This window comes from Antechinus flavipes, chromosome 3, assembly GCF_016432865.1.
Source record: "Antechinus flavipes isolate AdamAnt ecotype Samford, QLD, Australia chromosome 3, AdamAnt_v2, whole genome shotgun sequence".
NCBI lineage: Eukaryota > Metazoa > Chordata > Mammalia > Dasyuromorphia > Dasyuridae > Antechinus > Antechinus flavipes.
Window position 1 is genome coordinate 522,499,384 of NC_067400.1, and position 18,791 is coordinate 522,518,174.

At 35.4% G+C, this 18,791-nt stretch overlaps 1 protein-coding gene across 3 annotated transcripts in view; it reads left to right on the forward strand.

Annotated features, from left to right (window-relative positions):
• FCHSD2 (FCH and double SH3 domains 2) overlaps window positions 1-18,791 on the forward strand; it is a 365,055-nt gene that overhangs the window by 186,890 nt on the left and 159,374 nt on the right. The window lies entirely within an intron of this gene.

The following is an 18,791-nucleotide window of genomic DNA, read 5'->3' on the forward strand; positions in this document are numbered from 1 at the left end:
ATTTGTTCCAAATAAGTATTAAAGATAAGTTTAAACATATAATGAGGAATTGGAACTCTTTAAAGGAAAGATGTACAGTTTGAAATATAAAGGAAAAACAGGAATAAAAGCAAATTTCCTAGCCATAACTTGTAAAATTAAGGCAGGGGAGCTTTTTTTCTCATTTTTCTCTTGGTCAATAAGTAATGTTTCTAGATTTTAAAAAGTTCTAGAAGTTTTCTTAACAGTTTTTTTTTTACATATGTCCTGCAAATGTTTATGAATTGAACATCTTATATATGCATATAGCATTGCATTTGACCTCTTGCTGGGAAATTGTTCTAACTTCCCACTTAACGTTACTGTGTCCTTGTGTCAGATGAATGATTTCCTTAGCAGTCTATACAAGACATAGCAATGATTGGTCTGAAAACAAGGCAGTTTCATCAGGAAGTGGGTAGTTAGTGGTCTGGGCTAGAGAGCATCCTGAAAAATGCAAAATGCCTCTCTGCAGAGAAGGCATAGGCTTTTCATAGAAAGAGTTCTATTGGCTGTCAGGGTAATGAAAGATGAATGTTTGCCAAGATCTAGTGACTGGGCAAATGTTTGTTGTCTCTTGTGGAAACGAAAGTCAGCTGGACTAATAGATAACCAGGAAAAATCATAAAAGATAAATAACTCATGACAGAATCATGCAAAATAAGACTGTCATATTAGTACATTGTGCACAAATGTTGGCATTGGTCAGATGAGCTGTAAAATGTCCCTATATCCTGATTTTTATATAATATTTGCATTTTTTATGCCCCACATTCTTCCTCTTTTCCACACTGCTTTGAGTAACACTTTGTGTAACAGCTTTGTTCAGTTCAACAGACCTATTATTAAGTGTGGAACACTGTTTGAATTAGCAGCATGTGTTGGCTTTCAGACCAATATTGGGTTTAAAACAATCTTACTCTTTCCAGTTGCATATGAAAATTTCCACTTGAATTCTCCCCCAGCATCTTTAATTTTACAGTGAAAATTGAAATCTTTCCTTTTTTTCTATAGCATCTTTGTCATATCTACATTTTTCTAACTCCACCTCTATTCTCCCCATTTCTAAAGGCTCTTGATCTTGGAATTGAAAATAATTTCTTTCATCTCTTTCAACCAATATGGCACCAAGTCCTGTTACTGCTTCTTTCCAGTTTTCATTGCTTTTGTAGTTAGGAATCCTTTAATAAATTAATTATTCCTTGATGTTCTCTACTCACCCTTTTTCATCTACTCAAATACTTTATATTAGGGCCTTATCCACAATGGATTGTCAATAAATCAATGGACAGAATGTTGAACTTGGAATAAGAAAGATTTGAATTTTCCTGACTCAGAGACTTAATAGCTGCGTGACCCTGAGATCACTTAATTTCACAACCTGAAGAGTTTCCTCTAATGTAAAATGGGGATAACAGTATCTGCTTCACAGATTGTGAGGATCAAATGAAATAACCTATATGAATTGCTTTGTAAATCTTAAAGCATTAAGTAAATGCTAGCTACATTATTATTAAATGTTAATTAAATTGCTACTTTGATTAAAATAAGTGATATTCTCTGCTTCCATGTTAGGGATTCAGGCTCTATAGTTAGATTGTAAACCTCTTGAGGCAACATGGTATAGTAAGTAGATAGGTAGAAAGCTGGTCTTGGAATCAGGAAGACTTGGGGCAAGTGCCATGACTATGAGCTGTGTGACCCTAGGCAAACCAGTCAGCCTCTCTGCTGTGACAGCCGCATGTTGTAGCACAAGTGCTGATTTAACATTGTTAGAGAGACTTTGCACATCTCAGAATCCACTGTCTCAATGGAATCACTGGCTCAGCTCCTGTCTTGCCTTTCATGTCAGAGAAGAATCAAAGTGCTCATCTGACCTGCTAGCTCTTTGTCATTGGAAATATCTCTTTACTCCTCCCAGAGGAGATTGGAGTACATCATCTGTCACAGGACCATCCTTTCTCATCCTCTCCTATCCTTTCCATTCTAGTGTGAATTCTTCTGCCTTTTTAGAATCTCAAACCACTGCTTCTTTAATAGTTTTCCGTCTTTATCTTTCACTGAGAGGACTTGTCAGCTTTGATCCAATAATATAAAGAATTGGGAAATTATCATTCTTGGACAATCCTGGCCTCAAAATTGAAGGAGGACCCGCTGGCTTTTTTTTTAAATACTCTAGGGATATTTATGTCCTTACCCTAGATTTAGAGCCTTAGAAAAATCATTCTCCTTCTCCAAGGCTTCTCAGAATACATCATTGCTGCTTATGGCAATAGAGACAAATTTAGGAATCTTCTGTTTTTCTAAGACAGGCTTCCTAGTTGTTCACCATGCTGGTTGCTCCCATCAGGACCCTTTCATATCTCACAGGGATTTCCTTCCCTTTGTCAGTTAGCAAGGATTTATTAAACCTAAATTTAGAGGTATAGCCAGCAGCCTCTCCATGATGTCCATGAGTTATACTTATGGAGGTCCCATATACTACAGAAAATTACAGCGTAAATTTGGGGGATGGGAGTAATTTTTAAAATATGCTCAGAAACAAACCTAATTTGAAGCAACCCAAAACGTTTGGGGAATCAAGGTTGGAGAATTTTATACATATATGCATCAAGGTTTTGTGAATTTATCAGTGTTTATTCCCTCTACCAGAGTGGATCATAATCCTTCTTTCTACCTTAATTAGCAGTTTTTAAGAGTTTTGTGGCTAAAACACACATTACCTTGATGATGAAGTAATAAGCTTATTAGTAATTATCTAAGAGGGATGTTCATAGATGGCAGATAGTCTCATCATAGAACCTGTACAAAGCCTTTGGGGAATTCAGAGTCATGTCTGTGCCATAATTAGAGGAAAATTACAGTAAGTATGTGCTTATAACTTCAAAAAATAAAATAGAAGCAGTTTGGTATAGAAAGAGATCTTGTGTTTGGCTTCAGAGAAGAGTTGGCTCTAAACCTGCTCTTTACTTATGTACCAACTTTTTTTTTTTAGTTCAGTCAAGGACATTTTTTCTCAGTAGTATGTTATTTTTTTCAATTATATGTAAAGATAGTTTTCAGCAGTCGTTTTTGTAAGATCTTGAGTTCCAAATTTTTTCTCCTTTTCTTATTTTCTCTGTCCCCAAGACAGCAAGCAATCTGATAATACATATACAATTATTTTAAACATATTTATATATTTGTAAAAGAAAAACCAGAACAAAAGGGAAAAAACCATAAGGAAAAAAAAAGAAAATGAAAATAGTATACTTTGATCTGCATTCAGTCTACATAGTTCTCCCTCTGGATGTGGTATAGCACCCTCCAAAATATATAAAGAAATAAGAGGCGGAGGGATAAGGCAAAGTATAGAAGAGTGTGCAGATTAACAAGATAAAATAAGATATATAAAGGAATGGGAAAGGGATGCAGAAGGGGAAAAAGGATATAGAAGGAATTCTTGGAATGTAAATTGAAATTTTTTAAATTAAAAAAAAGAAAAAAGGAATAAAAATGTAATAAAATTGAAAAGAATATTGATTAAAAGTCCTATACAAAAAAAATGTAAAAGCAAGAACTGACACTAAGGAATTAGACAGGGGAGGAAGGCTGGTAATTCTGAAATTCTGCTCAAATTGGGAATGGATTAAAGAATGGTGATTAGTGGGGTTTTCTTTTTCTATTTTTACTTTTTCTCTTGTTTTATCATTTCAGGACAATTTCATTATTTCTTGTTATTATATCAAGATTCTTTTTTTTTTTTTGGTTATGGCTTTTAGGTAGTCCAGTTATTCTTGTGTTTTCTCTTCTTAGGCTGTTCTCCAGATCTTGTTTTTTATGAAATGTCTCACATGCTCTTCTTTTTGTTTTATTCTTTATATTTTGTTTTATTATTTCTTGATCTCTCATAACTTTCCCTCATTCAATTCCCTTGGCTTCCTCTTGCCTAATTCTAATTTTCTTTTCTTTTTAAAAAAATAATAATTTTTATTTTTCAAAACACATGCAAAGATAGTTTTCAGTATTCATCCTTGCAAAACCTTGTGTTCCAAATTTTCTCCCTCCCTTTCCACCTCCCCACCCCTCCCAGCCACAGCAAGTAATTCAATTTAGGTTAAATGTGTACCATTCTAATTTTCAGAGTCATTTTCTTCCCCCAAACTCTGGATTTCCTTTTCTCATTAGTTAACTTTCTTTTCATAATCTTGTTTTTCTTAGATTGTTCTTTTTTAAGGGTTTTTTAAAGTTTTTCCTCACTCTCATTTGAGTTTTTAAAGTCTTTTTTGATTCCTTCTATGAATTCATTTTGGGCATGTAATTATTTTAATACTACTCTTTAGGGTAGGAGAGGCTTTTTTAAAAATTCAATATCCTCCACTGAAGATGTATGTCTTTGCTATTCCCTAAGTAACTTTCTAGTTGGATTCTATCTCCTTTGCCTGCTCATTTTTTAAAAAATAAGAACGTGATAGTGTAATCACCTGTAATGGAAAGAGAGGGAAGGAGATGGTACCTCTGGCTTAGGTGTTTCTTCAGTTTTCCCCTCTGGCCTGGAGCCCCAAATCAAGAATTGTACCCTCCTGTAAGTGTCAGCAGCAACTATCTTGCCCCACTGCTTTTGCACTCACTAGCTGTGGGCTGGTTCCTTCTCTGGAGTCTCAGCAGCACAGCTGTTCCTGGTGATCTCCATCTTTCCCAACTCAGATACCAGATACTAGACCACACTGTCCTGTGGTTGCAGCTGCAACCACTTCCAAATCCAGTTAGCCCCAGGACTCCCCATTTGTTCTTTCAGTAGAGCTGGCCTGGAGGTGTTTACCCTCATACCAGTGAAACTGAGTTCCTTCTTCAAGTCTTCTCCAGATCTTATTTGTTTACTAATCTGTGTTCACCCTCAGATGCAGTTTTGTTTTATTTTGGGGTGAAATCTGGAGAGCATGGAATTTTCATTTTTCTTTTTTTTTAATTTTTTATTTTCAAAATATTTGCATATAGTTTTCAACATTCACCCTTGCAAAACCTTGTGTTCCAAATTTTTTTCTCTCTCCCTTTTCCCTACTTCCTCCCCTAGATGGCAACTAATCTGATATATGTTAAATGTGTGCAATTCTTCTTTACACATTTTCACAATTACCATGCTGCACAAGAAAAATCAGATCAAAAAGGGGGGGGGGGAATGAGAAAGAAAACAAAATGCCTTGCAAATAAAAAAGAGTGAAAACACTATGTTGTGATCCACATTTGTTCCCCATAGTCCTCTCTCTCGGTATAGATGGCTCTCTCCATCACAAGATGTTGAAACTGGCCTGAATCACTTGGCTGTTGAAAAGAGATAAGTCCATCAGAATTGATCATTGTGTAATCTTGTTGTTGCTGTGTACAGTGTTCTCTTGGTTCTCACTTCACTTAGCATAAGTTCATGTAAATCTTTGGCATTGAATTTTCTTATCTACTCTTCCATCTTCCTAGAATCATCTCTAGTATTCTTTTCACTACAGCCCATTTCCTATCCCATTTGTATTCCTTGGAAGAGAAATTAAAACTAGGAATCACAACATGCATACATGTTCATATTCACACACATATATACACACAAAAGACTGGGGCTGGATGGAATAGATTTGCTTAGAACTATAAGATCACAAAAAGCAAAATTGTAGAGGAAGAAGAAGAGTTGGAAAAAGAATCAAGTTGGAAGAGGGTGGGGAACATTGTAACTGGAACCATGTGAAGGAGTAGTATATAGAGAGTATAAGGAGGATAAAATATGTGTTCATTTAGTTTGGACTATTGAGTACATGGAATAAATGATGTCAGCATGGTAAACTAGTATGTCACCAAATTCATAAAAGCATATTTGGCAGAAGCTGAAAAGATCAACTTCCAATCTTTTTCTGGCTAGTAGTCTTCTTTGTAATCTCTCTGGCAATTGACTATTAAAGCCCCTGCTTTAAAATCTCCAGTGATAAGGGATACTTTCTTTCTAGTAGCCACTCTGGATTATCCTGGGCCCTTCTGGGGATTAAGGAAAGTTTCCTTGTATTAAGTCATCATCTGCCTAGTGCTAAACACTAGAAACTTTAGTTTTAAAAATCATGGAAGGCCTTGAATATTTTAACAAAATTTCAGTTTACTGTATGACAAATTGAAGTATATATGGGCCCAGGTCAAGGCAGTGTATGTGAAACTTATACCTAATATGTAAGCATAACATTTAGTAATGTTAGTGTCATGTTTGAAAGGGAATAGATCTTAAATGGCAAGTAAGAGCCTTGGTTGAACTGCTTTTATAATTTCTAAGCCAAATCATGTTTTCTTTATGTTAGCATTATAAGCTAAGTTACCCATTATCCCTTACTTGTAGGAGAAAACTTTCTACACATACCTGGAGGGAGACTGCTTTTGGGGGAAGACTATTAAACCCTCACTTTATTCTGCTATCTCTGATAATTATCATCCTATATCTCTCCTCACCTTCTTAGCTAATCTTGAGAAAACTGCCCACATTTGGTACTTCCACATCCTCTCCTCTTATAGCCTTCTAAATGATTTGAAGTTTGGTTCATAATTCAATTGAAATTGCCCTCTACAAAATCAACAATCATCTTTTAATTGCTAAATATGATGTAGTTGTCGTCTTTTTTGAACTCTTGGCAACATTTGGCTTTGTTGTATTGGATATTCCTTCTCCTTAATTCTTTCTCCTCCCTAGTTTTTCATGATATTACTCTTTCCTGGGTCTCTTATTTATCTAATAGTTGCTTTATAATTGTGTTTGCTACTCTTTATATCACATCCATTAACCATAAGCATCTCCCAAACCTCTATCTTGGCCCCCCCTCCTCTTTCCTTTCTATACTTTCTCACTTGTTTTTCTCATCTACTCCCATGGGTGCAATTATCATCTTTACATAAATGATTTCCTTATCTGTCAATCAATAAGTATTTATGTGCCAATTGCTGAGGCAACAAAAAGAGGCAAAAAGATAACTTCTACTCTCTACGAATTTTCAGATAATAGAGGAAACAACATGCAAACTAACAAACACAAAGCAAACTATATACAGGGAAAATAGGAAATAATTTTAAAAAGGGAAAGCACTTGAATTAAGAGGGGTTAGAGAAGACTATATATCTATCCCTATTCTCCCTTTTGAGCTTCAATCATTTATCACCAAGTGCTTTTTGGACATCTTGATCATTTAGATGTCTCAAATTCAACATGTTTAAAATGGAATATCTTCCCCCCCTGGACCTGCCCTTCTTTTGAACCTGTCTGTTAGTGTCAAGGGCACCACTATCCTCCAAGTCACTGGATTTTGATGTCAATCTTAGTATCATGTCAAACTCCTCACTTTCATTCATCCTATGTATCTAAAGTATAGATCTGGCCTATAGTTGAATGATTCCAGATCAAATAAAATCTCCTTTGGAATTTAAGACTCTTCACAACCTAGCTCCTTCCTACATTTCTAGTCTTCCTCCTCTCTACACACTCTATGATCTTTGCACACAAAATTCCATCTCCCATCTCTGTGCCTTTGACTTGGCCATTTTTGAGACTCAGCTCAAATCTCAAATTCTGCAAGAGGCTATTCTTGGTGAACTTACCTACTAATGCCTTACTCTCTAAAGTTACCTTTCAGATTTCTAGTTTGTATAGATCTTATATGTATCCAGTTATTTGTGTGTCATCTTCCTCCACTAGGATGTAAGCTCCTGGAGGGCAGGGACAATTTTTGCTAGCATATTAAATACTTAAAAAATGTTTGTTGACTGATTGCCTGGCTGATAAGACATTTGCTGTATATTGGTTATTTAATACTGTTCACCAGTAAATCGTGAAGATTAGGTAACTGATGGGAGTAAAGAACATCACTTGAAAATATGACCATTAATATTTGGGGAAATGGCAAATAGTCTCTTTAATCAGATACTATGAAATTTACAATTTTTCAGGAGTGCTGTATGGATGTATATGCTTTTGGATAAGATTTGGATTTGCAAGATTGTGTTCAGATCTGGAGCTGCTATTAGATTATCTCTTTATTTATGCAGCATAAGTAGCTTCTAAGAGTAAATAGTTCATTCTTTCATTGATATATAATTTCATTGTTATGTACTCTCCTTCTGTCAATGAAGTTCCTTCCTTCACATTTCAACAGAATAATTTTAAAAGTTTTAGTCTGAAAAATTCATATCTACAGTTGCTTATAGCAGCCACTAGATAATAGACTCAACTCCTTGCTTGTGGTCAAAGATCAGACTAACTATTACCTCCAAGAATTGAAGGTCATCTTCATTCCAGAGTGAAGGGAGAGTTACTTGAAAACAAAACCAAACTTCTATTTTGGATTTAAATAACAGTTTGCTGAAGATCAGATAGGGAAATTTATTCCCTTATTATTATTCGCATTCCCATGACAAAGAAGAAACTTTGGACACATAGGATCATAATGAATGTTTGTAAACTTGAACTGAACAATTGAATTAAATATAAGATGAACTCTGCAATCATTGCTAGTCATTCACCTGCCTGGAAAAGAAAAGTTGAAAACGGTCACATTGGGTCAGCAATGTGGAAGGTCAGATATTTTTAAGAGGATCTCATTTCTTTCTCTAAGATGCAAATCTGTTAGAAAGGGTTTGTTTGCATGGTTGTTTTAAGGTTTTTGAATAACAAATCCCATTGAAATAAAAACATAAGTATATTTATATTGTGATTCATATTTTCTTAAAGTCTGCAGAGGTGCTCATCAATTTTGAAGAATTTTATTCTGCTAGGGATTTTTCCCAAAAAAATGTGTTGTCACCTTGAGAAAAAATAAGAAACTGCAAGAAAGAAATAATGGATGGTAGCTAGTTTTTGCTGCATTCTTGGCTTTGGAAATGTGTTCTCACACTAAATAATAATAGGTAGCATTTATATAGCATCTTCTATGTGTCAAATACTGTGTTAAGTGCTTTACAAATGTTATCTTATTTGATCTTCACAAAAATCCTGGGAGTAGATATTATTTTCTCCATTTTATAGTTGAAGAAACCAAAGGAAATAGAAATTCTATGATTTACCAAAGGTCACACGATTAGGTATGCACCTTAGATTCCATTTAAATTCAGGTCTTCTGGACTCTAGGCCTAATATTATCAACTATGCCATTTAGATGTTTTATTTCTTTAATCTCAAAAATGAATTTTTTTTGAGGCAGTTGGGGTTAAGTGACTTGCCCAGAGTCATATAGCTAAGAAGTATTAAATATCTGAAAAAAACAGGATTTGAACTCAGGTCCTCCTGACTTCAGACCAATGCTCTATCCATTGTGCCATTTAGCTGCCCCTAATATGAGTACTCTTAATAAACAACACTTTTTCTCAAATTGTGTTTTTGCATAAATCAAATTAGTAATTATTGAGAGGAAACACATACAACACACACACATATACACACACACTCTATGTGTGCTCAAGTAAGTCCCTACAGATTCCTCCTTTTGCCATCAATGATATCTTTTACACTTAGATTTCATTCTTCTGATGCACTTATCATGTATTATTATACAATTTGTTTATCTGCATATATTCTAGCCTTGTGAGCCTTCCCCAGCCCTGTATTGTATTCTGCTGTACTCTGTTCACAGTTTGTGATTGTGTTTGTTAAATTGATCAAGGTGACTCTGCAATATTCCCTTTATGTATGTATAACTAGATCAGAACTATTGCAATGTTGTACTTTGCTTTAATTTCATATGCTATCTGTCCAAGAATATTTTACAGCATATACTTCTATAGTATTAAAAACCCTACGGAAAGTTTTATGATTTGTTTATGTTCCAGTACTGTCATGTTAGAATCCTTACAAAGTGGTAACTCACTGAAATTGATAGAAACAATGCTTATGAACTTAAGTTTACACCTTTGAGAGTTCACACATTAGCCTCACACATTAGAGTTCACAAGTCCAGGAGATTCACAAATCAGAAACCCACAATCCCACTCTCTCAGAGGAGGAGTCAACCTTTGGGTTCACACCTTTAAGAGATCATATATAAGAAGCTCTTAGAGCCTCAGTCAGGAGTCAGTGAGGAGACTTTGGAAGCTTCACAAGTCAAGAGTCAGTTGGGGAGTTTGAGAAGCCATGATTCAGTTGGGCAGAACAAAGGATTCAGAGAAAGCTGGAGGCTGAAGCTGACAGAGGCAAAAGACTAGCAACAAGAGCTCTCAGAACCAAAGAAAGCTTATCAGGCTGTTTTGAAAGAGACAATAAAAGGACTGGACTTTAACACTTGGCTGCATTTGAGGTGATTATTGATATGAACTGAAACTAAGGCTGCCTCCAGAAGCCCCCCGAGAAACCTTCTCCCAGAGAATGATTATATTTTAGAAAAGAACACTACACTGTCATTAGTACCATCTTCCTTAGGTGCAAATAAACCTATTTATTAACTTCTTGGAAGTATCTTTTCAAATTTAATTCTTATTATTTTATAACCATGGTAAATTTAACAGAATACTGTAAATCAAGGGGCTTTTTATTTTTAATTTTAAGCCTTAATAGCAATGGTGAGCCAACTTAAAACTTAAATACTAAGTTCATTCATTCACCAAGTAGGAATTGATCACTGTCTATGTTCTGAGCCTCATATGTAGTTCTAAGTGCTATAAAAAGTAGAATAAGGCATGGTCCTTCCTACGTGGTTCTATTTACAGAGCAAATTATTTATTCTCTGTGCCTCACTTGTTTCTTTTTGTAAAAATGACATTAATATTTATTTAATCTTTATGGCAAGATTGTTGTAAGAAAAGTATTTTATAAATTGCAAAGTACCACATAAATATAACCTTTCATTAAGAGGAGCACCCAAATAATATAATACTTGACAGAAAGCAAGGCAGAAAGAAAAATAGATTACTAAAGGTGTCCAAAAATAGAAGAAATTATATTTTCACAAGGAAAAATTGGGGGAAGTGTCATGAAGGAAATACTGTTTGAGCTGTACTTTGGAGAATGAGTGTGATTTCAAAAGATAAAGATGGAGAGAGGAGTAGTTAACTGAATGTAGAAGAAATAGGATGTGCCAGGATCTGGAGGCAAGAAAATGTAAGGGAAGGGGGAATTAAGTAATAGGATCCATTTGGTTTATGGTCGTTAGGGTATATGCAAAATTGTTTTCATTTTGGAGAATTTATTTAGCATTGACTTGGGAGGGGGCAGTGTTTCTAGATGCTTCAGTGTGGTTACCTTCAGCTCCAATTTTATTGTGTTGGCAAACTCCATGGTATTGGTTTTGAAATCTTAAAAGGAAGCAGCAATGAAAGAAAGAAAAACTCAGCATTCTTTATCATTTTGTGTTTCAGCAAGTTTTTGCTTCTAGCCTATTAGGCATTTATCAAGAGTCTTCCCCCTTTTGTCTTTTTCTTTTCAAATTGTTTGAACAAGAGGAAATAAAATGATTTAGCCTACCTCTCTGGTAACTATTGATTAAGATTCCCATGCTGATTTGTATTGTTAAATATTAGATCATATTTCCTAAAAGTCTCATTTAGTCTATAATTGAAAATAATCATAGATTGCAGATTAGAATTTTCTTTTCTTTAAAGAAACTTTAATTTGCTTTCAGTTTATAGGATGTTGAAGACTTACATCTTTCTTCAGTGGCCTTTGACTTTGTATGCCAATGTATTATTATCAGCAGTGTTGTAAATTCAGCAATATGGACTGTTGGAATGATGTTTCTTCCATACAAACAGCATTCTCAAAGTATTGTAGTCTGCTAAAAATGCACTTCCTATACTAACATATTTATCATACAATGAAAAGAGCACTGTATTTAGATTTAGAAGCTTCAAATCACACCTATGCTTTTAATTTAAAATATATATATTTTTAACAATCTTTTCTTTTTTAATTTTGAGTTTCAGATTCTTTCCCTCTTTCTAACCCACCCCCTCTTACACACCTGTCTGCAGAGAAGGAAAAAATGTGATCTTGAATATACATGTGAAAGCATGTAAAACACAATTTCAAATTGGTCAATAATGCCTCTTCCCCGAAATGCCAGAAAAATAAAGTGAGAAAATTATATATCAGTTTGCATTCACAGTTCATCGTTTCTCTCTCTGAAGGTGAATAGCATTTTTTCATAAGTCCTTTGCAATTATCTTGAATCATCATGATCAGAGTAGTCACATCTTGTAAAATTGATCATCCTTACAACATTGCTGTTATTGTACACAATGATCTTTCAGTTCTCACTTTATTTTATGTCAGTTCACATAGGCCTTGCCATGTTTTTCCAGAACTACCCTTTTTGTCAATAAGCACAGTAGTACTCCCTCATAAATCATATTCTACAACTTGTTCAGCCATTCCCCAACTAATACAGATTCTTGCAATTTCCAATTCTTTGCTGTCACAAAAAGAGCTTTTATACATAGTATTGTACATACATGTCCTTTTCTTTTTTCTTTGATCTCTTTGGGATACAGATCTAGCGATGTTCTTGCTGTAGCTGGCATAGTTAAATAGCCTTTTAGGTATAGTTCCAAAATAATCTCCAGAATGCATGAACTAGTTTGTTTTTTCTTGACTTTGAACTTTATGTTAATGTTGAACTTTGCTCAATGTTGTCCCAAGCTTTAGATATTTCTTATTGCTGTTTTCAAGGGTTTGCAAATTGTTGGTGCTTATAAGATGCTATGATCCAAGTAGAGGTATAGTCACTACTTTCCTGATCTGTGCTCTGGGTCTTTACCCAGGAAAGGTCCCTGCTATTCTGTAGTCTTAAGTACTAGCTCTCCTTTCACTCTTAGAATTACAGGGATACTCCTTGTGACTAATCACAAGCTCCCCTTTCTTGCATGGAACCACAAACCAGAACTGTGTATGGTCAATAGAGTTTCTAGTCAGCACCAGCTATACCCAGTGTAAGCAAAAGGTGCCCTATAATCTCCTTGTGACCAGTTTTTTTGACCTTCTTACCATCTCTGGGTTGAGATTTGATGTGAAATGTTATCTTAAAGTTGTTTGGAGAAGACTGTTGAAAAGGTTTAATGGGGTTGCTGCCTGTAATGTTCCATTTTTGGCTCAGTCCCTCCCTTCCATTATCTTTACTTTTTCTATGTAATCATGGCCAATCAATTAAGTTTTTTTGGACCTCTGTGTTCTAAGGTTTCTAGATTCTTCTTGACAGATAGAATGAATATATATACTTAAACACATTAATGATAGCCTTTTGGGCATAGTTTCAAGTTCCAACAAGAAGACTTGTTCAGTCTTCTGGGGTCCTACTTCTTCTCTAAAAAGACCTATACAATCAAAAAGTCTTTCCTCTTTATTCTCTTGACGAAAGGTAGCAGTTAGAACCCATTATTCCTATTGGCCAAGCACCTTATAATAAACCTTTACCATCTTAGATAATACCAGAATAAGCAGAGCTAAGTGATCCATAAACTGGGTAGGCCATATCATCCTGCAGTACTCTGTTTCTTTATAAAGTAAAAAGATTGACAAACTTAATTTTCTCCAAGATCCTGTTTGACTAAATCTTGTGCCTATGATCTAAAGAGGATGGGGGGTGTCATTCCTTGAGAGGAAAAATAAAAGGAGACTCAGATACATTCTCAGTCCTGATATGAATTAACTTAATCTGAAGCTAGAATATATCAGCACCTGTCTCACACACACACACACACACACACACACACACACACACACATCCCTTCCTCGCAAGAAATCTGATCAGCCTCCAGCTAGTTAGTTCTCTGGTTCTTTCTCTCTGTCTGCAGAAAAAAGAAGATCCTCTTAGACATAAGGATAAGCTACATCAACCATGCATTTCACATGGTCTAATCTGTAGGTCTGGGCAAGATATTCACAGGGACATTTAAGGTTGGATCCCCAGACATAATAGGATGGAAATTTCTAGAACTCTTAATCCCTATCTTACTCTCCCTTTGCAATTTCTGAGTTTATGTTTACTAATCTGATTAGATCATTGACATTTATGGTTCTGGATCCTGGTAAATTTAGATCCAAAATGTTTTCTTACTATGTCCTCATTTTTCATAGGCTTTGGTTCCTTCCTAATCATATTTATTTTAACCTTCCTAATTATCTAGATACTAAATGAATGTTTGTTGAATTGGAATAGTAAAGCATGATGGAAGAAGATTCTTTTGCTTTCATTTTCTCTTATCAAGTAAACTATCTTTAAACTAAAAAGGTACTTTTTTTTAGTGATAAAGATAAAAATATGAAGAATAGCATAGTCCTCACAGAGCTTATGTAGAAGAGATATAGTATACACACACCACACACACACACACACAAATACTGCTTAACATAAAATCAGATTTCACAGGGACAGGAGGAGATCACATTCAATTTGTAAGATCAAGGAAGGTTTCATGGAGTGGATGGCCCTTGAAATTGGACTTTGGAGAAAAAGCAGTATTTCAAAGAAAGGGAACTTGGCATATGAAAAAATATTTTAAATCACTATTGATCAGAGAAATGCAAATTAAGACAACTCTGAGGTACACTATACACCTCTCAGATTGGCTAAGATGACAGGAAAAGATAATGATGAATCTTGGAGGGGATGTGGGAAAACTGGGACACTGATACATTGCTGGTGGAACTGTGAACTGATCTAACCATTCTGGAGAGCAATTTGGAACTATGCCCAAAAAGCTATCAAACTGTGCATACCCTTTGATCCAACTGTTTCTACTGGGCTTGTTTTCCAAAGAGATCATAAAGGAGGGAAAGGAACTCGCATGTGCAAAAAAATATTTGTGGTAGCTCTTTTTATAGTGTCAAGAAACTAGAAACTGAATGGGTGCCCATCAGTTGGAGAATGGCTGAATAAGTTATGGTATATGAATGTTATGGAATATTAATGTTTTATATTTTAGATAATAAATAGGCATCAAAAAATTTTAAACTTGAAAGTGACATAATCAGACTTGTATGTCAAATAGCCCTACAAATTGGACCATCCTTTCCATGATTGTCTTCTTCCTTAGAGATAGTGTACAATAAAAAGGCTTCTTGTTTTCTCTAGTATATTTTTGTAAGTTTCAGCTTATTCTGCAATTAGCCTTCCTGACATTCTTACACTGAAATCGTTTTAAACTCAGTTTTCTGTCTTTTATTCATCTGTGACCAGTCAGCCTACACTTCCTGTATTTCAAAGCTGCTTTGAAAGCAGAGTTTTATAAATGACCAGGAAGCACCTGGGCATACTGTCGTTGTGAAATAGATGAAATGGGCACAAAATATTTTAACTCACAGCATAAAACACACAAAATTAGGAACCTCTTAAGTATTCTAGAAAAGGGGTGATTGTGTATTAGTCCCAACACCAGACTGTATAATGTGATAGATATCACTGGACTAGAGATCAGACCTGTGTTTTAATCCTGGCTCTGATCTAGACTAGCTATCTGACTTTGGGCCCATCGCCCTTTTACTACTTTGTATCTTTATATAAAACAAGTTGTTCTGATTAGATTATATCTAAGTGCCTTCTAGCTCTCTCTGTGATTCTATGAAAGTGGAGAACAGACCAGACTTGCAGTGTATACTATCATACATTTTTAAGTTGGTTAGGTATTCAAGATACTATATCCTTCATCACTCCACTCATCCCAGTGCATTTAAATTCTCATTTGGGGGTAAATAGTAAAGAAGGCAAAAGAGAAAAGCACTATATTTGGTTAATAGATGTCACTTTTTAAACTAGAGTTCATTGAGAATCTTCTAGATCATATGACTTACAAGATGGAAAAGTAGGTATTTTTCCATGTTTTTAAGATATCGTAAATATCCTATCAAAACATCTTAGAAATAGCAATAATGAGCTAGAAATAAAGGAGTTTCAGCTGTTACCATAATCTAGGACACCAAGAACTTAAGGCAAAAATCTTATGAACTAACAGTAGAAGATTAATTCCTAACCCCTTAATGTGTGGTGATTTTCTTCTTTAAAATATAATATAAAGGTTCTCTCTGGGAGTGAGCAGGTTTCTTGGGAGGTTTTCTGGAGGTAGTCTTAGTATCAGTTAAGAGTAATAAACCCAAAACGCAGCTAGGTGCTAAAAGTTCAAATCTTTTATTGCCTCCAATATAGCCCGGTTAGCTTTTCTTAGAGGCCTCTCTCTCTCTCCTTGGTTCTAAGAGCTCTTGCAGCTTTGTCCTTTGCTTCTGCCTCTGCCTCCAGCCAGCACCAAGGTAAAAGTTGTAATGAATCTTTCTTGCCTCTGAGAGAGGGCTTCTGGCTCGCCCAGAGTGCTCTGTGTCTGGCCCAGAGTGCTCCTCTCCAATGTAATTCAGCTGAACTCCCTTAATTGGGCCTCTGCTTTCTTGGTATATATCAGAGAGAGGGATTATGGGTTTTCTCCTATGGTGCTCTCTGGCCCTAAGAGCTTCAAGGGAGGTGTGAATTCAGATATCTCATACTAAACCCTGAAATCTCCCAAACATGTGAACTCCAATGAGTAAAGGTGTGAACACAAGCATTGTATCAATTAGTTCTACTTAGTACCTTGTTTCAGGTCTGGCCCAAAACATCTCCTTGTAAGATTAGATCAAGGATACTGAACCATGCTAAATTAGTTAATTATTGTCTCTGTCAACTCTAATGACTTAACAGTTTGTAAAGATTCCAACATTAATGCACTCATTCACCATCCTCTTCCCTACCACCTTTCATACTGGCACTAAAGTTTCATAAAGTAATCTCCATGCCTGCAACAGAATTCATCTCTATACCTCATCTCTCCTCTCCACTACCCAGACTATAACCACTTCTGTCCCAGAAGTCCAAATGGGGAAATTTGCACAGACTTTTGATAGCATTCAAGTGTTTAACAGCATGAAGAAGTGACAGCATTCCATCCTGAAAAAAAAGCCTACCCAGAAAACTGAGAGACAGAGGGAACTGGCATAGTCACATACTGAGGGAAGTAGTATATGGCAGTTCACTAAAGTTAAAGGCACGAACTCAGCATTCATCTGGGGCCAATTCTTTTCCTCCAGAAGTAATTCAGGAAGAGACCAAAGCTGATGAATTGGGAATTTACCCTGTTTGGGAAGAGGAGACAGCTTTGAGATCCAGCTCTGAAGAAAATTTCCAATCAAACAACAAAGAGTCAGAAAGTGAGCAGTAGGGGAAAATTATGAAAAGTCTCAGGAGAAAAAAACTAAAGGCCTTGAACATCAACAGATAAAACAACAGGAAAGATTAATAGCAGAAGTAAAAATAACTTCCAGATTGGGCAGAAGAGTTTAGACATGTATAAATAAGTTTTAGAAAATAAAGCAAAAAGAATCAACACCTGATAAGGTACAATGCCCCAGGCATTCCCAAGAGAGCATGGAACCACACCAGAATGTTCCTGAAGGAAGTGCATTAAGAGATGGGGAATGGATTGCTCTGGTTCTGTATTTCTAAGAATACCATTCCACAATATTAGCAATAAAGCAACAGTATTGCCAGTTTTTAAATTCATTCATTCTATACAAACCACACACACATATGTTTCCTGCCCAAAACTTTAGGATGGTCCTTGGCAGACCTAATAGTTAGAACGAACATTGATTATATGTTGAAAGACAAAGAAAGTGCTAACTTTTTCCTTTTTTCTTTTAGAACCCTTCACAATGTAGCCCTGCCTGTGTTTCCAGACTCATTTCATACTTTGCTCCCACTAGCTGAACCTTTCTTAACTGTATTTCAGCATGTTCCATCTCCCATCTTTGTGTCTTTACACAGGCTATTTCCTATGCTTGGAATATATTTCCAATAATAGCTCACGTTCCTGTTGTGTTTTAAGATTTATAAAGTATTTTCTTCACAACAGTGCTACATTGGTTTTCCCATTTTACAAGTGAGGAAATTGAGGCTGAAACTGTTCCTCTCCTATGATATACACAATTGGTTAGTGTCAGAGTTAGCACTTCAACTCAAGTATTGTAATTCCAATTCTTGGGTTCTTTCCATTACTCTATTCCCTTTTGATTTTCCAAAAAAAAAAAAAGAAAGAAAGAAAGAAAAAGAGGTTGGAAGGAAGGGATAAGCAGGTAACCAGCAAGAAACTTGGCACCAAAAAGAAACCTATTTGGGGAACCATGCAAGAGTAAGAAATATATTAAATGGAAGTCCAGCAGCAGGAAAATGTTATCAAGGAAAAGTAGAAACTGAGGAATGTAAGGGAGAACAAATAAATTAATGCCTATTCTAGAAGCTGTCAGGAGGGGGAGGACAAGAAGAAAAGTTGAAATGATTAAATTTTTTAAAAAACTAATAACTTTCATCAAGAGGGAAAATGACAGAATAATCTCAGATAAGAAGTGTGGATCTAAGGTCACATGAAAGAACCTTCTTTAGTGGATCTGTGGGGTGATGATAGTGGTAGTGGTGGAAGTATCAGTAGTTAATAAGCTGCATTTATGTAGCACTTTAAGGTTTTCACATCCCCTTATATATTTATTATCATTTGGTCATTTCAACATCCTATGAAGATGGTGCTATTATTATCTCAATTAAGATAGGTTCAGTGATTTGCCCAAAGTTATATAGCTAGGGTCTGAGGAAGATTTCAAACTCAAGGTTCTAACTATCACACTCTATCCACTGCATTATTTATTGGAAGTATAAGATAGAGATATGGACTTTGTTTTTTGTTTGTTTGTTTGTTTGTTTATTTTAATTCTTAATCCCATCTTGAGTATGATCACTTGGTTACTGTTAAAGAGTTTGGTAAAGCCTGAATATGGTGTGGTAGAA